This window comes from Mustela putorius, unplaced genomic scaffold (assembly GCF_011764305.1).
Source record: "Mustela putorius furo isolate JIRA1106 unplaced genomic scaffold, ASM1176430v1.1 tig00000721_pilon_pilon_pilon, whole genome shotgun sequence".
In the NCBI taxonomy this organism is placed as follows: domain Eukaryota; kingdom Metazoa; phylum Chordata; class Mammalia; order Carnivora; family Mustelidae; genus Mustela; species Mustela putorius.
The window spans coordinates 1527182-1538283 of NW_025421456.1; the positions used below are offsets into that span (position 1 = coordinate 1527182).

The window sequence follows — 11102 nt, forward strand, 5'->3', positions numbered from 1 at the left end:
TGGTGTCTCCAAATCTTTTAGAATTGGGATTTTTTATAGATATATATGTGTGTGTGTATATATATATAAAATATATTGTTATTTTATTATATATTTATATTATATATATTTTATATGTGTGTGTATATGTACACATATATAATAAAAATACATATTTATTTATTTAAGTAAATATATATATAATAAAATAATATATATATATGTACACACACACACACATTATTTGAGACATTCTATACTGTGATGAGTATCATAGTTGATTACATTGGAAAAACCCCTATACTCCACATCTTTTTTCTGGTTAACTTTTGGGTAGGGCTCACTCCTTGTCAGAGCTGATTAGAATGTCATTATTTTCACCTGTTATTATTTTTACTTCACAGAAGCTGTCACCTCTGATTACTGATTTTTCAGTGATCATCCAATATGCTGAGCAAGAGTGACTTTGCCAATAAATATATTACATAATGTTAACAAAACTCTTTTCCTCCTTTATACATAAAAGTAAGCTTAAATAGAGTTTTGATATTTTCTCCACTCCCTTTTAGAGACCTCTGCTTTACAAGATCAGCACTATCAAAAGCTAGATACCTGCTCAGTCTCTCAATTGTTTAAAAGAGTATTGTTTCTTTCATTTTACTGAAAAGATAAGTTTTTTGATACAAATATTCACTCGACTTAACGTTGCAAAGATAATCTCAAATGTCCTTACCAGTTCTTCAACATATAGATTCTCTATCTTAAATTCGCATCAAGGTAGAAAGAAGATGAGTTACATATTTTGTAGTCTCAGTATAAAATAAAAAATTGTGGGGCCCGATGAAAGACCTCTTGTTCAAGAATTATGAACTTCAGGATGGTGACAGAAGAGCATTCAACGAAGCAATGGGGCCATTCCAGCTGTGGCCCACAAACCTGGCCCCAGGTATAATTTCTAGAGTATAAGAAACTGAGAAGCAACTATCAGAGGAAGAGGAGAAAAGAACAGGTGTATTCTAACGGGAGGCTGTCCAAAGAAGAAGAGGCCAAGAGATCCAAAGGTCAGTATCCCTCCCTTTTCTAAAATTCCGTCTTAAACTAGCCTTCTTCTAGTCTGGCTTTGTCCCGCTATTAACATCTTGGGAGGATGTTAGCTGACAGCAGCTTACCCTGTTTCCCATCTTAGCGGCATTTTCATATTTACAGTGGACACTCAAAAACAAAGTTATTTTAAAAACAAAAAATCAGGGGGCGGCTGGGTGGCTCAATGGGTTAAGCCTCTGCCTTCTGCTCAGGTCATGATCCCAAGGTCCTGTCATCAAGCCCTGCATTGTCTTTTCTGCTCAGCGGGGAGCCTGCTTCTCCCTCTCTCTCTGCCTGCCTCTCTGCCTGCTTGTGATCTCGATCTCTCTCTCTTGAATAAATAAATAAAATCTTTAAAAAAAAAAAAAACCACGAAAAATCATCTTTTTGCAGATAGCATTTTAGTACCACAAGAGGCCTTGGTAGCAGTTGGGGGCAGGGTGGCTTCCCCAGGACCTCAGGCCATTTCCCATAAGACCTGCCTGCTTGTCCACCTACTAATACAGTTATGCTTGCCACTGGGATCATCAGAGGGTCCAATCCATATCTTCTATTTAGGGAGCAGTTTCATTTTCCATAAAAAAAGGTAATATATTTTCATAGCACATTTTAGCAAACTTCGAAGGATCACCCGAGAACTAAAATATCTGAAACTTGGGGAGACCCAAAGCTAAATGATTGCTCTTTTTTCTCAGTTTGCCAGGTGTTTTAGCTACCACTGCTGTTTCTGATCACCGTTACCGCTGCTGGCAACAAATCTCTCTCCAATTACAGGATCCAGTTACTTCTGAACCAATCCCAATGTGAAGCTTTTGATACTATATTATCAATTTCAGTGAATGCTGGGATTTAATATGAATTACAACATTTATTGAGTGCTATCAACATATGAATAATATTTAGATTTCAACCAGGACATATTTACTAGTGTATTCTTATGGGTAAAGTGTATTTATTTTCTGTGTGTATTTTAAACAAGATAACTAAAACGGATCAAATACATTCATGCTTATGTGAGTTGATTTTTTTTGTATGACTGATAATTTAATCAGAAACATATTTTATTACAGAAATAAAATGCATAATGTTACATTTGGCAATGCCAGTGAGCTTTGAGTACACATGACCTGAATAAAAGAGAGTAATCAAAGCCATCTCCTAAGTCCATATGGATTGCTGAGGTTTATTTTTCACTACGATGTGCTGTAAATTCTAACCATCTATACTCCAGGAGGCACCAAACACTTGTAGCACCTAAGTCAGAGAAACTAACCCTACATAAATTAATCCCTTTCACACTAGCTTTCCCCTTTTAAATACAATATTTTCAGGTAAGCATCCCAATGTTGCCCCTCATTTTATTTGTCAACTATCCATACACTCCATCTTCATAAATAAACACTTGCTCATAGTTTCTGTATTATAACTTTAACCACAGTCATGGTGATTTCAAAAACAAGATATCACCCTTTACAAATCTTTCTAATTATGGCTTCAGGTTTTAGTCTTTCTTTTAGAGAAAGGATAAAATTCAGTCTCATTTTATTTAGATCTGTATGCTTATGGACAATTGCCTCGGAGAACAAGATCTATGTACTTATGATTTTTAGTTATGGATAAAACACGCATTTAAATATAGCCCATATTTTTTGACTATGTCTTTAGATTGTGGAATATATGTCCTCCAAGCACACAACTGGAAGAAGACAGTGTTGGGGAGAAGACAGAAACTTGCACAGTTATCATACAGTATAGTCAGTGACCCCTATTTGTGATATTGGCTGTAATCATTCCAATTAGAAAATGAGTGCATATTGCTAACTCGATTTTGTTATTTGGTTATTATATTTAAAACCTCCACACTGCAGAGGCAGTGTCTAAGAGGTTTGTTCAAATGAGCCGATTTCTAATCATGTAATTGTGTTTTTATTGAGTTCCTTCCAAACTCTATATAACCCACTGTTTCTAAAAATGTTTTTTTCTTTTCTCATAACTATATAGAAACAATTCTTTCAAAAGAATAGCAGCAATTTTTTTCAAAAGAACAATTAAGGGACATTGGAAAAGTTAACTATATACATTCTGCCACATTTTTGTTTTTTAAAGATTCATTCAGAGTTTTCACAAGTGAAACTAAAAATAAATACTTCAGAGAAATATATAAAATATTAAATATGTGTCATTTTCAAATTTGAAACATGGAAAAATTAACAACTCAAAACCAAAAGCTACTCACCAACTTACTAAAATAAATCAGTTTCCAAGGGATCCGGAAATTGTTGAAGGAATAATGACATGTAATCTTGGAAGTTTCTAGATTTAAAAACTTGAGGTCTAAATCACATTTAGTTTAGTGAGTTCTTAAAAAAAAATTGACATTGTAACAGGACCCAAAATCCAGCTGTTCTGTGGTCAAATCTGTCTCTATCCCAAAGGGTAAAATTTGCAGAAACATATTGCCAGTTTGCTTTTTATTCCATACTGATCAAATACCCTTACTCTCAATTTTTAAAATGTAAAACTAGAAATGTTTTTTAAAATCTTGGGTCAATTAATATTATATATTTTATAATTTCTAAATATTTCAAAATATTAAAATGCAAGGATTAGTTGGTTTGCAGTTATTAGTAACATACCAAAAGAAAGGGGGAAGGTATGACTATAGCATCTTTGGCGTTAGGAAATGTGTTCAAGAAGTAAGCAGCCAGGAATATACCTGCATTTGTCATGGCTTGGGCGCTGGTGGGCTATAGAAAGAAAATGCCAGGTGTCCTCTCAGAAGAGGCAAGAGATCTATATACATATCCCAACACATTCATCCTAAAATGGTGTGGTTCTTCTCAGAGATATTAACTAAATTTAGGATCAGCATATCACCATATGATATAATAAAATATTGGCAATTTTGTTTTTCTATGTCATGCTATGTGATTCTTTTTAACAGTAACAGCCAAGTATTTACATTTCTTCTTAGTTGAAAATTAACACGTGGAAGCATGAGTGTGTGTAACATAGGTGTCAATTTGCATTGTAATATAATGTTAAAATAAGGCAGAATTTAGCCTAACCTCAGGGTTAAATTGCAAAGCATTTTTAAATGGAGTATTTAAGTACTGGAGGGCTTTAATTTTAAAGTCAGTCTGAAAGTAAAGATTTAGTGTGATTTACTGTTTACTACTCAACTATAACTTGTTTAGTTGTTTCTACTGAATGATTGTGAATCAACTGGAAATGAATAAATTATATTCTTTGGAATAATTGTTCCAAAGTAGATATTTAGAGGTTCTAGACCTTGTTTTGAGGTCAAGTGAATAATCTGAACAACTTTTGTAGATTACACTTGCTTTTCACCCAATAGGGATGGCTATGGGATATGCTTTCTTCCTGGTGAATAAGATGATGGCAGCTGACACTGGCTGCCGTTCATTAACTTAGATGTTAGGATGAGGGCAGGGCTCCCCAAAACAAGACCGGACACAGAAATAGGGAACAAAAAAAGCATGAGAGCACTGCTTGGTCACTAGACTCAATCACCCGGTCACTGGAATAACTAAGGGAAGAAAGACTAAAATAATTTTAGTGCACATCCTTTGGAATTCACACTACTCCTTGCTATCTGTTAACTCAGGCATAGTCCTTACATTTCCAGATCTACTCATTCATCATTGCAAAATGAAGGACAAGTTCTGTCCTAACAAAACAACAAAAACACAATCAGTTTGAAAATAAAAATTCTGGCCTCTTGGTACACTGAATAGAAATACTACAGAAACAAATACAGGAAGAGAACAACTGACAGGTATATTTTATTTCTATCTTCCCACCTTCATCCCAGATAGTTAGAGTTCTACAACACAAATTTTCCCTTATCACATGGAGAGTCTGGTCAATAAATTCCAGTGAGAAAACTATATCTGAATCACCAGGTTCATGAAGCCAGATGAAGAAGTTGCTACATTAAGTTATCTGCAGACGGATCCAGGATGGCTACATTGAATGTAAGCATGCCCTCAGCATGGTATTGCCAAGGTTATGACATCACTCTTTGCTTACTATTCATGTTACCACATGAATGTTCAATAGGCCCAGGACAAATAAAATGAGGGTCAGGGCTTCCCTCATTCTTAGAAGGATATTTTTCAATTATATATTTTGTTACATCTTAAGAGATAAAAGCTGTGTCTGCAAGTGATTAAAAGATGTTTTGTATTCATGGTTTCATTTCTGCTGAAATAAATGCGTAATTTAAACCACACATAATTCCTAGCAATTTAGGCCCATTACAGAGTTCTAGCTTCTTTTTTATGATAGTTACTAATTAAAACAGAGTGTTGCTGCCACGTGGAGCCTGTGACTTCCACATACAGGTTTAATGAATAAAACGTCCTGACATAAAAATGAAAACAATACAGACAAAGCTTCAAGCTGTTGTGTTTCTACTGTATGGTAAAGATTAAGGACATTCACTGAAGTTCAGAATTACACAGAGAAAACACTTGTTAATTTCATTCCTTAAAGGAGGAATTAAAGGATTTTTTTAGTGAAATCTGAAATAGTCACTAATTTTTCTAACTTCTGGACCTCTCATTCCCAGGTGACTCCCCTTCCCCAAGAATTTAAACTCATCAGAGTCACTTTTAAAGGATAAATGATGGGATATTTTAATGTAATCCTGCATATAGGTTTAGATTGAAAATGGGAATTGGGACCATAATTAATTATGTTGCCAAGTTTTTGAACTTTAAGGAGACAGACTGAGGCAAACGAGGGCATTTCATAAGAATGCAACCTTCTAAAAGTTCATGGGTTAAAACTTTGGTAAAATGACAGTATCTTTTTGACATTTAATTAATTCCATATGCAGAAAGGGTGTAAGAAATTAATATCGTTTTGGTGTATTCACTTTCTGAGACCACTGTAATAAGAGACTGACCCAAAAACAAAACCAAATATAAACATGGTCTTCAGCTAGGGTATGGTCTTATTATTACCCTTAATAAACAATAATTAATAATAATAAATACTGAGAGCCCTCAGTACACTCTGATCTGTACCCATATTGCTCTAGCATCCATCCATCACATCTTTCAGGATAATAAAACAATTCATTCCCATCAAATCCTCAAAACCGCTCCCTCTGGAGGGATGTTTTATCTCTACTTCTGCCAGCCCAGGGAGGATTTTACTTGTTTAAAGGGGGCGGAGAATGGAGCGGGGGTCCTATTTATTTCCATTGACGACTCCCCTCGTTCTCACAGGCGTTCAGGGACCGGGTGGGAGGAAAAAGGGAGGAGGTGCGGAGATTCCCTCCTTCAGAAAAGAAAAAGGGTTCAGGAAGCGAGGCAAAAGAAGGGGTGGGCGAGGGCGGTGGGGGGAAGAGGGTAGTGTGGTTGGAGAGGTCAGCGACTGAATGAAAAAATAAATTGTTTTTTGATATAGCAGGATCGAATGATGATGAAAAGTAGACAAATTAATCAGCGCAACTAAGTTGCTTAAAGGAACTATGTTTAAAAAAAAAAAAAAATTAAACCCAGAGAGTTTCTCAGGTTCATTTCTCGCTCAAGGTCTTGGTTTCAGGGAGCTCCTTGTACCCAGAGCAGGAGATGGACAGCGCCCCGAAGGGGACCGGGAGGGGAACCGCGACCTGGCCCGAAGAACAGCTCAGCGCCCCTGCAGAGGTGCCCACGGCAAACTCCAAGGGCCTCCGCGACCCGCCTGGACCTGGTGCGGGGGCAGCGGCGAATTCTCCAGCCCCCGGCGGGTGTACCGGGTGGGTGGAGGCAGGAAGGGCGCACAATGAAACGAAACCGCACCTAAATTCTGCAGTTTGCGAAATGTCCCGGGAGAACAGCTGGGACGTGGAACCACTCGTTCGGATTCCCGAGTGTCGGGGCTGCCCCAACTCTCAGTTCCGTGGCACTGAAGGTAGCGCCGACTAGAGCGAACACCGACTGGTGCACAGACAGGGCTGGGGCACGACGCTCTGTCGCTGGGTCTGGCGCGAGAGGGAAGGTCCCCTCGGTGGCTGCTCTAGTACCCCGGCAAAAGCAGGATCCGGTCCCAGGCCTCCCTGCTTAGCTCGAGGAAGTTTCTCTAACGATGCTCGCTTAGCAGGCAGAGGACTAACGAGGAGCCAGAGCGGTGGGGGTTCGGCTGGCCGAAGGGGACCGAGATCCCAGAGCCCCCGCTGCGGGGATGGGGCCGCCCGCCAGGAACCCGCTTCAGTCCTGCCCGCGGGCGAGCCCATGCGCATCCCAGACCCCTCTTCGTCCCACACTCATGCGCCTCTATCACCCAGTCCCGCTGACTTTCTCTAGCGAAGGGTAGAGGGCATGAAGCAGAGGGGGAGGCAGCAGCCCTCCCGGCGGGCGGGCAAAGTAAGTGTCCAGGCCAAGTCCGGGATAAAGGTTCTGTGGCTCCCCGGACTCCGCCGCATCCTGGGCACCGGGAACCTAGTGTCCCCGGCCTGTGCAACTGTCTCTCCACCTCCTAACACCGTTCGCGCCGCCCAGCCACGAAGCCAGCGTGGAAAACCGAGGGAGACCTGCTCTACGCCCCTAAAGCCCTCTGCTCCTCTGGATCTGGCGCCCTCGTCCAGCGGTGACGGAGAGCCTCGCTGGGCCCCTCTGACTTAGGGGTCGCGCGCCTCCACCCCCCACCCCGGATGAAACCTTGGGTGTGAACACTCCCTGTGCCAGGTCTTGGGGTGGCGGGCTAAGGCGTCGAGGCGTCACAAGTTTGCTTTCCTCTCGCTACTTACCTTAAAAAATCTGTTTGATTTTCCTGGGAGGGTGAGAGGAAAAGTCCCTCCCCGAGGTGTGGTGTGCGAAACAGTCCACGTCCCAGGCACCGGCCAAGATGCTAAGCACCAGTACTCAGGAACCGAAGGGGCTGGGAGGCGTAGGAGGAGGCAGATAAAAGAGAAAAATTAAATCGGCCGAAGTGTCCCAACTTTGCGGTGGGCGCTGCAAACTTCAAAGGCGGGCGAGGCTGGCGGCGCGCGGGCCGCCGAAGTTGCTGCGGAGTGGAGCGGGGAGAAGCCCGGGGCTGGGGGATCCCGGGACAGAGCGGGGAAGTGGCGGGAGGTCCTTTTAAAAGGCGGGGAGGGTACGGGGGCTGGGCGGCGGGAGGATGCTGCCGAGGCCAGCGGGGCTGTCGCGGGCTCCGCGGGCGGCCGCTCGGGGCACCGGCGCCTGGCTGGAGTGCGACGCAAGGAGAGCCGGGCGCGCGGCGGCGGCGGGTACGCTGCGCGGTAAGCTCCGCTCTCTCGCGGCTCCGAGCGGGGAGTGTGTGTGTTCGCTCCCGAGTGTCACTGCTGAAGCCCAGAGCCGCTCCCCCTCCCGCCCCACCGCTGCCCGCCCGCCCCCTCCCTCCTCTGCCCGGTGCCTCCCCCCCACTCAGTTCCTCCCTCCCTCCCTCCCGCTGCGCGCCACCGCGCGCGCGCGCAAACACACACTCACACACACACACAAACACACACACACACACACTCCACGACCCAGGACTCCCCAAACAGGGACCCTCGCAGGCGGCATCGCAGGGGACCTACCGCCGTCCTGGCCGCCCCGCCGGTCGCAGGGAAGGAGAGGGAGGCCCACCGAGACCCCCCAAAGCCACAAAATCTAGGGAGAGGCGTACGCGGGGCCATCGCACTGTCTGGGAGACCCGGGTGCACAATAAGGGGGAACTCTGGGGTTGATGGGGAGGGGGGAGTGGAGAGACGAGCTAAATCCAGAAGGTTGGAGGCGGAAAGCAGAGTGTGCAAACTGTGCATTCATGTCCCACTTTTCACCCGACCGCCTGCCTACCATAGCCTTCACTCAGGGAGCGCTTCCCCCTCGGCGCACACCGAGCCTCCTCCGGCTTGAAACTCAGCAGCTGTTTTAACAATTGAAAAGCGGCCCTACAGGACCAGTGAGAGACGGAGCAGAGTGTGTGAAGCCATTAAGGCTGACTAGGTAATTATGATAAGAAGTTACCTAATTAGCAACCTGGCCAGGGCATCGAAAAAAGGCGGGGGAAGGAGGGGGAGTACTGAGTGATTTAGTGATCTCATTTTCCCAAATGCGAACCTAGTTTCCAGCAAACCTGGTTTTTATACTCTCGAATTTTAAGTTCTCCGAGTGTCAGTATTGAAAGCATGAAAAATACTTGCCCTCTTGTGATTACCGCAGATAAATGAAGATAAAGAAGATGAAAATCAGCCTTACGGAGGTCCTATGAACAACTATGGTCTTTTTGTTAAATACCTGGTCACAGAGGGCTCCCGAAGTTTTGTGGCTCCTAGGTCAGAATACTGCTGTAGATGGATTTATGAACCTGTTTATAGTCCACAAAGTAGTTTTGTAAAACCCATAGAATATTTAAGCTAAAAGAGATGTTGATATCACTGTGCAAACTTGTATATTTATTTATTTAGGATATGAGCCAATGAGATGGGAAAAGGGGATCTCTTGGTCTCTGCTCAGATCAGGAGAAATGACTGCAGCATTTAATGACCCAGAGCTGGTCATTGGGCATTCATTAGCAAACATTTATTAAATGTCTACTGTGTACTATGCATATCTTTGTGCTGTGATTTCAAGGTAAAACACAGTGCCTGCTGACTTTAAGGAGCTCACAGCCTGGTGGGAAGACAGAGGCATACATGGAAGTGGAAATATCACTATAATAAATGTACCTGTTGGGTACATTTCTGTGTAGGAGCATTGGAAAGGGAACAGCTAATTATTCTTTGGAAGGTATTCTTTTTTTTTTTTTTAAATTTCTTTTCAGCGTAACAGAATTCATTGTTTTTGCATCACATCCAGTACTCCGTGCAGTGCGTGCCCTCCATAATACCCACCACATTGGGTGGTGGGTATTATGGATAGAGATTTTAGTGTAGAGTTTTCTGAAGGACGAAGAAGAGAATGCCAGGCGGATAAGGATGGGGAAGGGAAGGGCATTCCACAGAGAAGAGCAAGTGAGGAGGTTAGGTGTTGAAGTACTTGGTGTGTCCTGGGAGCTGGAGGTGTGATGGATTGGGGCTCGAAGTAAGCATGGCCAGGACACACCAGGCTCTACAGGCCCAAAGAGCCAAAACTCTCCTGAAGGTGGTGCATGGCTGGGAAACACTAAGGGCTTTATGCAAGGACAGCTTTTAAGGTTTCTAACTGTCATTCAGTAAGAGTTTTAAAAAGTTATGGCTGCTATTGTTGTGGAAGACAAATAGAAGAGAGATGGCAGTGAGGAGGTTATTTCTAGAGAAAAATTTAGGTTTCAACTAAGGCAATGGAAGTGCCAACTGGAGGTTGGGACAGCTCTAGAGATATTTAGGAAATAGAACAGACAAGATGTAATGGTTTATATTGGGGGTAGTGGGGAATAGGAGTTGTCTAGACTGACATGGAGATTTCTGGTTGGGGCAAGAAGGCAGGAGAAGATGCTCTTTGCCAAGAAAAAAAAACATATAGAAAGGAGCACTTTTGGTAGGAATGTAATGAGTTCTGTTTGAAACTTCTTGAGTTGGGTGCAAATGTGGGATAGCTGAGCTCCAGCACTGGGTAAGCTGTTGGAAGGAGTGTTCCGGAGAGAGAAATCCAAAATGGAGGATCCATCAGGAATCATCAGCCTTCAGGTATTTCTTAAAGCTAGGGAGAAGATGAAAACAGCCAGGGAGAGACAGGATGGAACATGGCAGAGCACCAATGTTCCATTCACGTAGGAATAGATGGAAGAAGAGGAACCTGCAAAAGAAAGAGTTGAAGACCAGAAAAAGAAGAGGAAACTAGGAGAGAGCAAGGCTGATGAAACCAAGAGAGGAAGGGACTGTTGACCAGTGCAGCATGTGGCAGAATGATCAAGACAGCCAGCCTGAGAAGCAACTGCTACTCCTTACAAATGTCTCAGTGATCTTCACCTAAGCAACTGTAGTTTATAATTTATGTGTATGAAGGATCCAGATCATAGCAGGTAGAGAAGGTGGGATCACGGGGACAGAGAACACCAGCTCTTTTACCTAACAGTTTGGACTTGAGGGAAAGGAGAAAAAAATTATA

At 43.0% G+C, this 11102-nt stretch overlaps 1 protein-coding gene across 1 annotated transcript in view; it reads right to left on the reverse strand.

Moving 5' to 3' along the window:
• The window catches only part of NDNF (neuron derived neurotrophic factor), a 40670-nt gene extending 32285 nt beyond the window's left edge, over positions 1–8385 (reverse strand). Inside the window, exon 1 of the mRNA XM_004747988.3 lies at positions 7823–8385. The gene's annotated coding sequence lies outside the window, so the exon portion shown is untranslated. The remainder of the gene's footprint in view (positions 1–7822) is intronic.
• Between the last annotated feature and the right edge of the window lie 2717 nt (positions 8386–11102).